Below are 14181 nucleotides of genomic sequence, written 5' to 3'. Positions count from 1 at the left end.
GTCCCAGCAAATTAGGGGGAAAGCATCACCCAGCTATAGCTGATTGTTATAGAAATGTGAGCGCCATGTTGAGATATCGCTTACTTTTTTTCAAATTAGTCTAGAAATCTTTTTTTTTTCCTAAAGTGAAATCAATGGATTAAAAATAAAAATACCATGTAAACTAAACCAAGTCCTTCTACAGGCTTTCAACTGCATGCGCTCTGCCCCTGGCACACCATCTCTACTCTGTTGTCTCCCTTCCCCAGTGCTGTGATAAACGCGATGACCAAGGGTCAGAGACAATCCTTCAGAATCCTGGAAAGTGATCAAAAATTTGTTGAGAAAAAAATGGCCCTCAGGATAGTTCCTAAAGAGTTGCAAAACTTGTGGGGTGTCCGTGTGGAGTTGATTGAGGGTCGGACTCTTTATTTCAGATCAGGTCATGATCTCGGGGCTGTGAAATCAAGCCCCGAGTCAGGCAGGCTCAGTCCTGGGCATGCAGCCTGCTTAAGATTCCCGCTCCCTCTCCCTTCCCCCACTTCTCTCTCTCTCTCTCTCTCTCTCTCACACACACACACACACACACACAGGAGTGGCAATATTTGCAATCTGCACATTAGGAAACAGGAAGTCAGGGAAAGTACACCAAATAAGAGACCCCAGGTGTGGAATTTCATGGCTGCAGGCTGCAAAGAGGAAGGGAAACCATTGTCATCAGACCCAATCCTCACCCCAGGGAGGGAGCCCTTTGCCTGATGACATTTTCCAAACCAAGAGCACAAGCCACCTCTTTTCACTGCCTGTGGACCAGTCCACAGCTTCCTGGCTGCCTGCCCAGGCTGGGTCCGACTTCAGTGAGGAGCCCCAAGAGGCTTACTTATTTGGATCCATCCATCTTTTATCAACTAATTTTGATGCTACTATCACAGTCCCAGTTCCCTGAACAGATCCTAGGCCCCCGTAAAAAGGAGCAGTGGTGGAATTAGTGAACAGAAGACAAATGTAAGAAGGCAGACAAGCTAAGGTGGAAAGAGGGAGGAGGGCGCAGAAGGAGAGAGGTCAACAGGCTCCCTTCCTGGCATGACCCCCACCCCCTGCAAATCTCTAGACCTTGGGGCAGGCCAGGTCCAGGCTTGTCAGTTGAGATTCCTCATCCGTTGAGGACGGCAAGAGAGTGGGAAATCTCTCCAAAAAAAAAAAAAAAAAAAAATCACAAAATCCAAATTCTCACAGTAGGGCATTTTAAAGAAGGGACTGAGAAGAGATTGTTTTATGTGTCTCAACATTAAATTCAAAGAAGAATAGTTCTCATCACAGAACACACGCAAAATTTCACTTTCTAAATAAGTCCCTTGCTAGAACAGGGTTTAAGGGACTCGTGACAAAAACTCCATGGCCCGTGCTCCCCCAGCCGTAACCCCCATCAGCTGTGGCTAAAACATTTATTTCCCCCTGACTATCACCCTGGGTCTGCAGGACCAGGGAACCTCTTTATCACAGCCATAACCTTCACAAGTGAAGTGTGACATGGATTCATGGAGCCTTCGAACCCTGGGCAAGTGGATTCTGACCTCTGGCTGTGGGTTCTGACAGTGGGAGCCACAGCCAGGTGCCAGGTGCCCTCAGGAGAGGGTGTCCCAAATTAGCCTTTCTAGGAACACACTCACAAACGAGGTATGGGAAAGGAAACTGTACCCTACTCGGTCCTGGAGGGAATCCAGTGGATGGAAGGGCAGGGACAAGAAGGTGTGGAACGTTCTACAGTCTCGGTGGACATCCATCCACTAGAACTCTGGGTCCTCACAAGGACCTCTCCAAACTTTGCCAACACAGACACGTTCAGGTACAAACACCACATTATAATTACTGTAGGAGTCTATTCTGATGACAAAAGACCTCTGACACACTCCCCTTCTTCTGAGGCAGTGCAATGCCAGGGGTCTGAGTCACGCCATGAGCCCCAAGCAGCTTCTCAGCAACTACCCTCCAAGAGCTGTCTCCCGGGGAGCTGCAGGAGGGTCACGGTGCTAACGCGGTCACCAGGCTCTTACAAAGCAGGGTCTGTTTCCTGCTGAGCATTGTAGGATTGGGGCAACCTTGTGGTGGAGGTAGAAGAGCCAGGGCTGAAAAAAATCGCCTTGAATCTTACTCAAGTTAGGCCAATATGGGATACAAAAATATATCCTCTGTTGGGAGCACAGACTCCACAAAGCTAAGCTGGGGAGAATATTTCTTCCTCTGCTGCACACACAAATGTATGTTTGATGGCAGCCCGATATGTCTTCCAAGTTTGGCAGAACGGGCTGCTTGAAAAAGAAATCCTATTCCCCACCACTAATTTCTGAGTTAGAATTTCATTAAAAGAAATCTTTCACAGGAAAAATGAAAAGCCCTAGTCTTGATAAGTAGTACCCCGAAACATTTACAGTGAAGGCCATATCCCCACAGACAGCAAGGAGTGCCAAGGGAGAGGCAGCCATCTTGTTGCTCGGCAGTTGGCTTGGGTGGGGCAGGAACATCACGGAGAGATCCCAGACTCACAGGGGTGAGAACACAAGGGTTGCCTCCTAAAATGCTCTTGACACCAGCATTCTGGGGGCTTTGCTTCTGAAATTCATGCTGTCACAAAAGGACCCCCAGCAGGAATGTCTCTCTGGGTTTCCCACAGGCCAGGCCCAACTGGGCAAAGAACAGGGCCAGCTATGTGACCATCCACATCTTGTATGGGCTGACCACAGAGAACCTATGTTCGATGGCTTTGGGAGAGGTCTATAAACTAGGTGCTTGTACTTACTATTGCTAGTACACTTAAGAGTGTAGAGCAGAAACGTCAAGGTTCCAGGAGGGAAGGAAGCAAGAGGCCACCCAAAGGCTTGGGGACCACTCCCAGGCTCAGCTGGTGGAAACTCACTGACCTACCTTGAGGGTCCTGAGAGAATGGATTTTCTTCCATTCCTAGGGCAATTGGGATTTGAGTAGGTTTTGTGAAGAGACCCTTTAAAGCACCCCCAGGGCCGGGACTCATCACTGAGCAGCTCCTCTGCTGTGGGCCAGGGGAAGGGAGACTAGTGAGGCAGGGGTGTGCTGGGTGGGTGTCCAAGAGAGCAAGTCTCTAGATTCACTTTCTGGGCACAAGGTGACCAGCTAGGAAGATACAAAACTAAAACAAAGTGACAATAAATCAGAGACCCTAGCAGATACGGCCACATCAGGACTACCATCTCCTAAGGTTTTTTTTGCAGAGGAGAGAAAAAGAAGTGGGGAAGGGACGGGGTGGGGGGTAGAGAATCTTAAGCACCCATACCCAGAGTCAGACATGGGGCTCCATCTCACGACCCTGAGATCATGACTTGAGCCAGAATCAAGAGTCAGATGCTTAACCGACTGAGCCACGCAGGCGCCACCCCCTCTATGTCTGATGGTTTTCAAATATTGTGAAAAATACTGTGACCATCCGTTTTCTACCACCCCATCTCTCGTGTCACAGGGCTCTGAAGTGGTGTTGATTGGGGTTGGAGGGGGGCTAACTGGGCTCACCTCTGAGTCTCCACTTCTATCAGACGCCATGCTGACCATAGGTTTTTTGGTAGAAACATTTCATCAGGTTAAGCTATCTTGAATTCCTAGTTCTCTTTTCTTTTCTTCTTCTTCTTTAACAATTGGGTACTGAATGTTAGCAAATGCTTTTTCTTTACCACTTGACATTTTCTCTAATCTGAAATGGGTTGAATCACAATAATATATGTTCTAATGTTAACTCACAGATGGTTCGTATGGTATAAACGCTTCTTGATGTTGGGCCTTTTTTTTTTTAATGTATCACTAGATTTGTTCACTTTTTTTTTTTTTTTTTTTGTGAGATTTGCATGTGTGCTCATAAGTGAGAGAAATCAGGTGTCATTCTTATGACCCAGTTCTTATGTGATCTTGGTAGCAAGGTCACCCACAGCTCATAAAATGAGCTAAGGATGGTCCCCTTCCCCCTGTTCTTTGTAGGTTTGGTGGAATCTGCCTGTAAAACTGTCAAGATCTGTATTCCCAGCTCTGTTCTTGGTGGTGGGGAAAAGAGGGAGGAAGGTGAATTTTAAGTGCTAATTTAATTTTTCCACTCGGTTTTATTGAGATAGGACACAGGACAGTTCTGTGTAAGGTGTATAGCACAATGCCTTGACATATATAGGGAGAAAGAAATGATTCCCACACTAAGTTCAGGTAATACTCATCACCTCATATAGAGACAAAAACAAGACAGAAAAAAAAAGGATAAACATTCTTTCCTCCTTGTGAGGAGAGCTTCTACTCTCTTAACGACGTTCAGACACGCCACACACAGTGATGTTAGCTTAGTCATCATGCTGTCTGGTACGTCCCCGGCATGGAGTTATGTCGTAAGTGGGTGTCTGTACCTTCTGACCCTCTTGCTGCAATTCCCCCTCCCCCTGCCCATGGTAACCACATGTCATCTCTTTTTCTAGGAAACTGGTTTTGGGTTGTTGTTGTTTTTTGTTTTTTTTCTCCTTCAGATTTCACATGTATGTGAGATCATATGAATTTGTCTTCCTCTGTCTTGTTTCCCTTCGTATAAGGCCTGCAAGGTCCTCCATGTTGTCACAAATGGCAAGGTTTCCCTTCTTACGGCTGAATAATATTCCATGGTGAGTGGGCACACGAGTATGTGTGCAAGTGTGTGTGTGGCACAACTTCATCTACTCATCTGTGTATGGACTTAGGTCGTTTCCGGGTCTTGGCTGTTATAAATTGATGATTCAATTTCAATGATTCTAGAACCAGCCTTTTGGGTTTGTGATCCAGCATACCCCAATTAATTTTTATTATTTCTTCTTCTCATTTCTATTGGTTTATTCTGTTCTTTCTAACTTTCTGACATAAGACATTTATTAATTTCCAGGCCTTTCTTTTTTCTTGCAGCAAATACTTAAGGCAATAAATTTCCCTCTAAGTACTGCTGTGGCTTCATCTTACAAGCTATAGCACACACACACTACTTTCACAGACTTGTGAGGTAGCTGTGTCCTTAACTCCCCTAACACTGGGGAGTTTTGAATTATCATTGACAGTTCCTCATTTAACTGTGCTGTCATCATGGACTCTGTTCTGTGTGATATGGGACAAAGCTTTCAGAGTTTTAACCAGGATCCAGACATATTAATAATTTTTTCCATGACCCAGGATGCAGAAACATACACATTAGCATTTGTATATGTGTGTGTGTATTGTGACATACAACATATAAATAATGAGCTTTCATGAAATAATACTAGTACACAGATGCACCAGTATTCTCTACACCATTAAAACATTTGAAAAGGTTTTTTGTAACCAATTAAATTGATTTTGAGGCTCAACATACTGATTTAGACTATGGTATTTGGTATATTTTGCTAGACTGTGGTCAATTTTTATAAATAAGCGTGTACTCTGGAGTGTAGGGTTCTATGCGTATCCTTAGTTTGAGCTTAAAAATGTTTTATAGAACCCTGTTTTGCCAGCTCAATCTAATAGCTAATGAGAACTTAATATTTCATACCATGATCATGGACTCAGCGGTTTCTCCTGGAAATCTGTCAATGTAGGCTTTATTTGAAGGCCATCTCATTAGCTGAACTTCAGGTCAGCATTGTTACACCTTCCTGATACAGCCTCTGCTATTTCCCCCTATTATATAGTGACCTTCTTTATCCCTAAAAATGAACTTCTTTTTCCCCAGGAAAGTCTAGTTTGTCTGATTATTTTAAAAGTTATACCAACTTTTGGGAGGTTAATATTGGCCTAGAATCATTTTCTATTCTTTACTTTCAACCTTTCTGTGTTCGTATGTTTTAAGTAGAACTCTTAAAAATAGCATAAAGCTGGATTTTATTTTAAGACCAATGTAGCAATTTGTCTTTTTAACTGGTAGGTTTAATTCATCAACGCCTATTGTGATTTCCTATATAATTGGACTCATTTAAACCTTTATTTTGTCATTCCTATTTATAATCCTTCTTCCTTGCTTATTCTGCCCTAACCCCCTTTATTTCTGCATCTATTGGACTATTAAGGTTTTATCTCCTTTTCCTCTATGGTGTTTGGAAGTTAATACATGCTGTTCTTACTATTTTTTTAGTGACTACTGAACTTGTAACTAAAAAGTTTTTTAAAGATTTTGAGAGAGAGAGAGGGGCGCCTGGGTGGCTCAGTGGGTTAAGCCTCTGCCTTCAGCTTGAGTCATGGGCTCAGGGTCCTGGGATCGAGCCCCGCACTGGGCTCTCTGCTCAGCAGAGAACCTGCTTCCCCTCCCCGCCGCCCCCCGACTGCTGCTCTGCCTACTTGTGATCTCTGTGTCAAATAAAATTAAAAAAAAAAAAAAAAAAAAAGATTTTGAGAGAGCACATGCGTGCACACATACATGAGTGGGGCGGGGCAGAGGGACCCGCTGGGCAGGGAGCCTGATTCAAGGCTCCATCCCAGGACCCCAAGATCATGACCCGAGATGAAGGCAGACACTTAACCCACTGAGCCACCCAGGCATCCCTAATCAAAATGCTTTGTCCCTTCCATATTTCTAACCCCATTTCATGTGTCTCCAGCCACATCCTCAACAGCAGCAGAACTGGAGAAGGTCTGACGTCTGGTGCCCTTCCAACTGGCATGAGCCCCTTTTCCAACCTGATGCATCCTCCCCTTTTCCATCACACCCCAGACCTACTCCTCGTTTTTCCTCAGACAGTTTATGTATGCATTCCCTAAATGTTGACCAATTTATTCGCGGACCACTGCTTCTTGCAGCTTACCCCCTTCTTTCCAAAGTACATCCTTGACCAGCCCTTTCAGCAATGAGCAGCTCTGGATCAACTTTTTCAAGTCCTCACAGACCTGCAATAATGTCCTTATTCCACCCGCACTCTTCATGAATGGATTAGCTGAATACAGAATTCCATGCTGACAGTCCTTTTCTCTCACCACTTTGAAGATATTATTTTATCTGTCTTCCTGTCTTCTGGCTCTTTCTGGTGGGGGAGGAGGAGTTATTATTGGGAAACTCACTATTCATTTGTTGTTCCTTTATGACACCTCTAAAAAAAAAATCTCTCAGAACTTTTAAGATTCACTTTTGGGGTTCTAAAGACTCAACAAAATATTTTTAGGCATGTATCTTTATCTTTTTCAGACTCATTACGCATCCTGAGCTTGAGGGCTCACATTTTTCATAAATTCTGGAAAACCCCAGGCCACTTTGCTCTTTGAAAATATTCTTGCTCCTTCTTTGCGGCAGGATTCCTAATTAGACCTCAAGCTCTCCGTGCTGCCACTTGGGAAAACTCCTCAGATATATGATCTACTTCTCCAATGGTCTCTTCAGCTGAATCTAACCAGCTCTATAATCAGTCCTTTGAATAAACAATTTGTTTTCAAGTTGGCCTGGTTTTTTCCCTGGTATTATTTTTCCCATATTATTTTTTCCATTAATGTTTTTTATCACCCACTTTAATGCCTTAAATAGTGATTTTGTGTCACATCTTTGGTGGGACTTTATCAGAGGAAATCCTGTCTGGGCTGAGTTGTGGGCTTGTCTTAGAGCAGTTTAATCTTTGCTTCAACCAGGCCCTCAGAAAGAGAAAAGCCATGGACTGATTTTTACACGAGGCATGGGCTTCCCAAAAGCAGGTTCTCATGGAGACTGACTTGGCCCCAGGACAAAACAGCGAAGCTCCTGGGTCATCTCCCCTGGCCACTAGGTTGCCCTTCCCTTGAGAGTGCCGCCCTTCAAGGGAGCGAGTTTCACATGAGAGGATGAGGGGAGGCTCAGGTCCCATCCCCCAACAAATGAGCCCCCTGTTCCCATGGGGTCACCTAGGCCCAAGACCTAGGTGACTCCAGCTGACAAGACTCCACCCACACCCAGGGTCAGCTTACTTCTAGGCCTCCCTCATTCCCCTCGCCCTCCACTTACAGCCCCTGGCAATCTCTCTTAGTACTAACTTATAAGCTTAGCTATGCTTTTTTAGAGAATGTTTATTAACTTTAACATTTCTAAGTGTCTGGAGAAGAGGGTTTTCGGATCACCTCATCCAAATACTAAGTGTAATCTCTAATTTTTTTTTTTTTTAAACCCAGAGAAACTAAGAGAAAATTCCGTCACTAAACAACATATTCTGAAATAATTTATTTCATGTTTTAAGAGAATGGAAACAACTTTAACAAAACAATGCTGTACTCATTTTGAAGAAAGATGAAACACTAAAAATAGAAATGTACTCTATTATAAGCCTTTGCTTATTCATCGGCTATTTCAGATTCAATTTCTATGCCTAAGGAAAAAAAGAAAGAATTGACAAGTTTTTGTGTTTCTCCAAAATAACAGTCTTTCGAAAAGTAAGTACTTCAAAAGGCCTAAATCTTCCTAGAGCTTACAGGCTTCCCCTCATCAATGAAGACAACAGGCCTCTAAGGTAGGAATCCAGAACCCTGACTTCTCAAAATGATGACAGTTAAGATGTGCTGGCCCACGACAGAATTCTTAATGGGCCAGACACCAGGCTCCCAGAAAGCAGGGACCAGTCTCTTCGGCACCGTATCCAAGCAAACCTCAGCACATCAACACTCCCAAGTGCACGATGAAAGAAGGTTCTACGGAAAATTCCATTAGGATAGGAGTTGTGCATTAAATGGCTGTACGGATCACATCCAAACAGAAAAACATGGGTATCCTGGCAGAGGAAAATAATGCACACTGTGGGGACTTACATGCTTTTGGAAAGACTTATTTCTTGATTCTTCATAGTTTTCCCACCATTACAAATGTGGTAACTGTTTCATTCTGTTTGGTGTTGGTATCCAGAAACATAACAGATTTCTGCAGGGTGACTTTGCCCCTCCAACAACCTCGCTTAATTCTAGGACACCTCCTTAGGTTTTTAAAAATATTTTCTACATACATAAGCATCCTACCTGTGGATCATGTCTTTGTTCCTTTCTCCCCAATCTTCCTATCTTTGGCTTCACTTTTTCTTGAATTTTCCCTCCAACACAGTGCTAAAGAGAAGGAATGACAGAAGCCATCCTGTTTTTCCTTATCTCAAAGGGAAAGACTTTGATGTCCTGCTGGTTAGTGTGATGTTTGCTTTTTGTAGATATCTTTTGTTTATTTTAGGTTCTTGGTTCTCTTCTTGGTTCAGCATCTAAATTATAATTTTCCTAGAAGTTTATTTATGTTGTCAGAACTTGCAGAACTCTTCCCATGTGGAGATGTTTAAAAAAAAAACAACAAAAAAAGTTCTTCTATATATGATGTGTGTAGAGCCCCCTCCTCGGGATCCTTCAGATATTTTTAATAAACATCTACAACACTGGATTTTATTTCATTTATTTTTATTTAGCTCAAGTTGTTCGTTCTAACCACTTACCTTTTTAATGTCTACTACATCTGTAGTAAAGTCCCATATTCCATCCTTGAGAAGATTTTGCCTTTTTCTTGATCACTTTTGCTTGATATCTGTCAAGATTACTCATCTTTTCTAAGAATGAAACCTTGGCTTTGTTGGCTTCATCCATCTACTTACTTGGTTTCAGTTTCATTCACCCCTTCTCATCCATACTTTCTTCAGACTGGTTTCAGTTTATTTTGTCTTTTGTAACTTCTGGAGAAGGATACTTACTTATAGCCCACTACTTTTCATCTTTTCTTTTCGGATGTATTTAAAGGTACATATTTTCTTGTAAATAATACTTCAGCTACATCCCACTAGTGTAGAATTTTCATTACCACTCCATTTCCCCTTTTACTAACCTAGTTAAAAGCATACTTTTACAAAATTTCCAAAAGTGGAGATTTTCTATTTCTTTTTATTCGTGTTTCCAGTTTACTAAACTGTGGTGAGATTACCTGCTCTATATAATTTCAATCCTTTGATATTGGTTGAGACTTACTTTAAAGCCCCAGATATGACCAATCATTGAAATTTTTGAAGCCAAATATGTGTTAGTTGGCTGCAATGTTTTATTTATATATAGTCCTAGACTATATACAGTCTTTTGTTCAAAGTTCTAATCATTGATTTTTGTCTGGTTAGCTGTCAATTACTGACTGGATGTGCTAAAAGTCTTTACCATGATTACAGATTTGACCCCTGCTTGTGGTTCTGTCAATTTTTGTTTTATGCATTTTGTGATTTATTAAGATGCACTTAAGAGTTAAAACTGGCATTATCTTTAAGCCAAATTAAACTCTGATCACTGTTAAGTGTGCTTTCTCTCTAGAATACTTTCTGTGTATGTGACAAAGCCTCTTTTATATAACAATAATATAACACCAGTTTTCTTTTCTTTCTTCTCTTCCTCTTTCTCCCTTTTTTAAAAACATATTTTATTTATTTATTTATTTGACATAGAGAGTGAGAGAGCGAGAGACACAGTGAGAGAGGGAACACAAATGGGGAGAGGGGAGGGTAAAGCAGGCTCCCTGCTGGGCAGAGAGCCTGATGTGGGGCTCTATTCCAGGACTCTGGGGTCATGACCTGAGCCCAAGGCAGACAGCGGCTTAACAAATGAGCCACCCAGGTGCCCCATCTTTTTTTTTTTTTTTGCATTAAGTAATCCTTGTGCCCAGTGCAGCGCTTGAACTCACGAACTGGAGATCAAGAGTCCTATGCTCCACTGACTGAGCCATCCAGGTGCCCCCATACCAGTTTTCTTTTAATAGACTTTCTACAATACATCTTCTATCTTTCATGTTCAACTTGTCTCCTGTATACAGCACAAGAGTGGATTTTTAAAACCCAGAATGTTATCTTTATGTTTTAACTGCAGTTTCTAATCAAGTTATACTAAATATGAATGCTGATATATTTGAGCTTAAATCTATAATCTATTTTGTGCTGTTTTCCCATCTGTCCTTTCTTATCTCTTTTTTAAAAAAGCATTCCATTTTCCCCCCCTTCTGCTTGTACAAAAGACAGTTTCTATTCTTTAGTAATTACTGTTAAAAAGAACATGCAGGGTTCCCCAAGTTCAAAGTTAAATGAGTCTACCCTTTCCCCTAACTCCATTATCCCTTCTGCCTTCAATGGTACAACGTTTTTATGTATTTAATACTCTCCCTTTTCCAGCCACCACCCCCACACCAAATGATACTATTATTCTTTTACATGTGTTTACAGGGGTCCAAATACTTACCACCCTCTTTACTCCTTGCTTATACAGCTTACTCCTCCCATTTGCCATTGCTTGACCTCCAAGAGCATCCTGCGGAATTTCCTTTAGCAAGGAAGGGGCTGTCACTAATGACCTGTCCTGGTTTTTGCCTTAAAAGTGATCTGGGTTTCTTGATTTTGGACTTCTCCCCGCTTCTGGTTCCACTATCACTATACTGCCTACATACGGGTGTTTTCTCCTTTTTCGGCTGGGTGCCTCGTCTACTCCATAAAACCCTCGGGCGTCATCTCGCCAATACTGGCTCTGGCCCACAATCTCTCTCCTCTTCCCGAATCCCAATTAGACACTCTTCTCAGTCTACCCTCCTTGATTCTTAATCGGTCTTAGAAATTATTCATCTATTTGGGTTTCGAAGATGAAATCTGTACATTTTATTCTGCTCTTTCAGTTCACTTTTTCTCTTCAATCTGCTGGGTTTTTAATTACAATTATCGAGCTGCTCATGTCTAGCGGTTGTCCCTGCTTCCTTTTTAAATTCTGCTAGGTCGTTTTACAGTTTCCTTGACGTGTATGTATTTTTGATCTAGTCTATTACTTGAAGTATAGTAAGAGGCATTGTTTACAATCTCAGTCAACTCCTCCATGGTCTCATATTTTCACAGATCTGTTTCTGCTGGTCCCCATTCACAGTACTCTGTATTCCTTGGGTTTACTTATTCCTAACTAGGGACTGCTCACTTTCCTGTGAAAATTACACATGGGGCTTCACTACGCCTGGAATAAAGGAGCAGTCCTTCAAAGATCTGCTCATCTGCTCACTTGCAAAATGGCCCAGGAGCACTGTCTGTGCAGGTCGACTCTAAAATAAAGAATTTAAAAATCGGCTGGAGAATTTCCTTCCACTTAGGTCATGGGATGTGCAAGAGGTACAACTTGTGAGTACCAGCTCTCAGGAGGGGAATGGGCTTATTTCTGGGTTGCCTTCACCCTGGACGCAAAGGAGCTCTCTGTGGAACTCTCAGTAGGCAGGTTCTTCCATCATACTGCCCTCTGTGTCCAGAGATGTCCTCAAAATTCAGAATTTTCCTCATTTACCAAATGTCCTTGGGGTTGGGCTTACTGTCCAAGGTCACTCCTTTCACTGAGGTTTTGGTTTCCTCATTATCTTCCAAGAGTAAATAACCCAAGTGTCCACAGTTAGATGAATGGACAAAAAAGAGGTGGTATACTTTACACACACACACACACACACACACACACACACACACACTCACACTGGAATATTACTCAGGCAAAAAGAATGAAATCTTGCCCGTTGTGAAAACACAGTCACACCTTGAGGGTGTTACATTGATTGAGATAAGCCAGATGGAGAAAAACAAATACCACATAATTTCACTTGCAAGTCATTATCTAAATCACAAAAACTAACAATCCAAACCAAACTAAACCCAGATTCAGTTACAGAGAACAGAGTGGTGGTTACCAGAGGGGAGGGAGGCTGGAAATGGGAGGAGGTAAAATGGTCGAAGAGAATCAAGTGGGACAAACTTCCAGTTACAAGACAAATGAAGTCCTGGGGATGTGATACAGAGCATGGGGAATACAGACAATAATATTGTACCAACTTTGCACAGTGACAGACAGCAACTGAACTTATTCTGTGATCAGTTCTCAGTGTATGCAAATCACTGCTGTACACATGAAATAGAATACTGTATCTCAATTACACTAAAATAAAAAAAGAAAATATCTTCCAAGCCATTCCATGCTTTTCAGAAGGTGCTTTTTATCTGTTATATAGCACTGGGCCTGCACCGCCCCCAACCTCATTCAGAAGACTGGTCCAGACCACCCAATCACCAGAACACAGTGGCCCCTCACTTCTTAGGGCTACTGACATTTGGCACCATTGTGCCAAGAGACACTGATGTTTGGCATTCCTAGCCAAATGAAATCCCAGCCAACCAAGCTCTCAAAAGAAAAAGGTGATCATCCCTGTTGTGTGACAGCAGGGCTGGCAGTGCTGCTAGGGATGCTTCCAAATCCAGACCCAGATAGACATCCATCCCAGGAAGAGGGGAGTCTGCAGTCCACCCCCACTGACCTGGGTGGGGTCTGCACAAGGATTCCAGGAGGTGGGAGGAACTCCAGGTTAGAAAGGTGGGGGTTGGGGCTGAATGACACCTGGTATTCAACTGCTGGCTCCTTTGTTTTTAAAAAATCCCCTTAAAGGCACCTGGGCAGCTCAGTCATTAAGCCCATGCCTTCAGCTCTCACTCAGGTCCTGATCCCAGGGTCCTGGGATCGAGCCCCGCATCTGACTCCCTGCTTCTTCCTCTCCCACTCCTCCTGCTTGTGTTCCTTCTCTCACTGTCTCTCTCTGCCAAATAAATAAATAAAATCTTAAAAAGAAGAAGAAGAAGAAATAATAATCCCCTTATTACTCCAACACACATTATGTTAACCTGGGGCTGGGGCTCAGATAACTGAGTTCGAAGTTCTCCCTTCATTGCACAAAGAGGAGCTGCATTTCCACTCAGATTTGTGGTGAAGAGGAAGCATTTGCTCATCAGCAACAAAACCTGACCCTCTTCCATGAGCCTTTTGCAAAAGCCCACCTCGGATTAACGAATTCCATGGCCAAATGTTCCCATCCCAGTGACAACTGGGAAGTGCGGTAGGAGTTATTTCTTATTAACAGCGACAGTAACTCAAACTTCATTCTGGTTCCTTTTTAAAGTCAGCCATTGTATAATATATTCCGAGCCCTCCGGTCCTGCTGATGGGAGGATACATGAGTCCCCGTGCCTTGGGAAAAAGTCTGGCCTCTCTTTTAAAGCCCAGCATATGCCTCCTGGAGGCTTGCAATCCTGCTCCTAGGGACAGAACTAACAGCCATGTGGATCAATGGTCACCGCACCGAGGGGCAGGACTTTATATTTCACAATATCATGCAGTCTCTGCTATACTACACATGGAGCCCCCAGTTAACTCTCCAAGTACCCACACAGAGTGGAACAGGCACAGGCGCAAGACTCACAA

At 42.9% G+C, this 14181-nt stretch overlaps 1 protein-coding gene across 6 annotated transcripts in view; it reads right to left on the bottom strand.

Moving 5' to 3' along the window:
• RRBP1 (ribosome binding protein 1) overlaps window positions 1-14181 on the bottom strand; it is a 61882-nt gene that overhangs the window by 38957 nt on the left and 8744 nt on the right. The gene's annotated exons all lie outside the window — the stretch shown is intronic.

The sequence above is a fragment of the Mustela nivalis genome, assembly GCF_964662115.1.
Source record: "Mustela nivalis genome assembly, chromosome: 8".
In the NCBI taxonomy this organism is placed as follows: Eukaryota; Metazoa; Chordata; class Mammalia; order Carnivora; family Mustelidae; genus Mustela; species Mustela nivalis.
The sequence above is the reverse complement of the archived record's forward strand: the minus strand, read 5'-3'. Positions and strand labels throughout refer to the sequence as shown.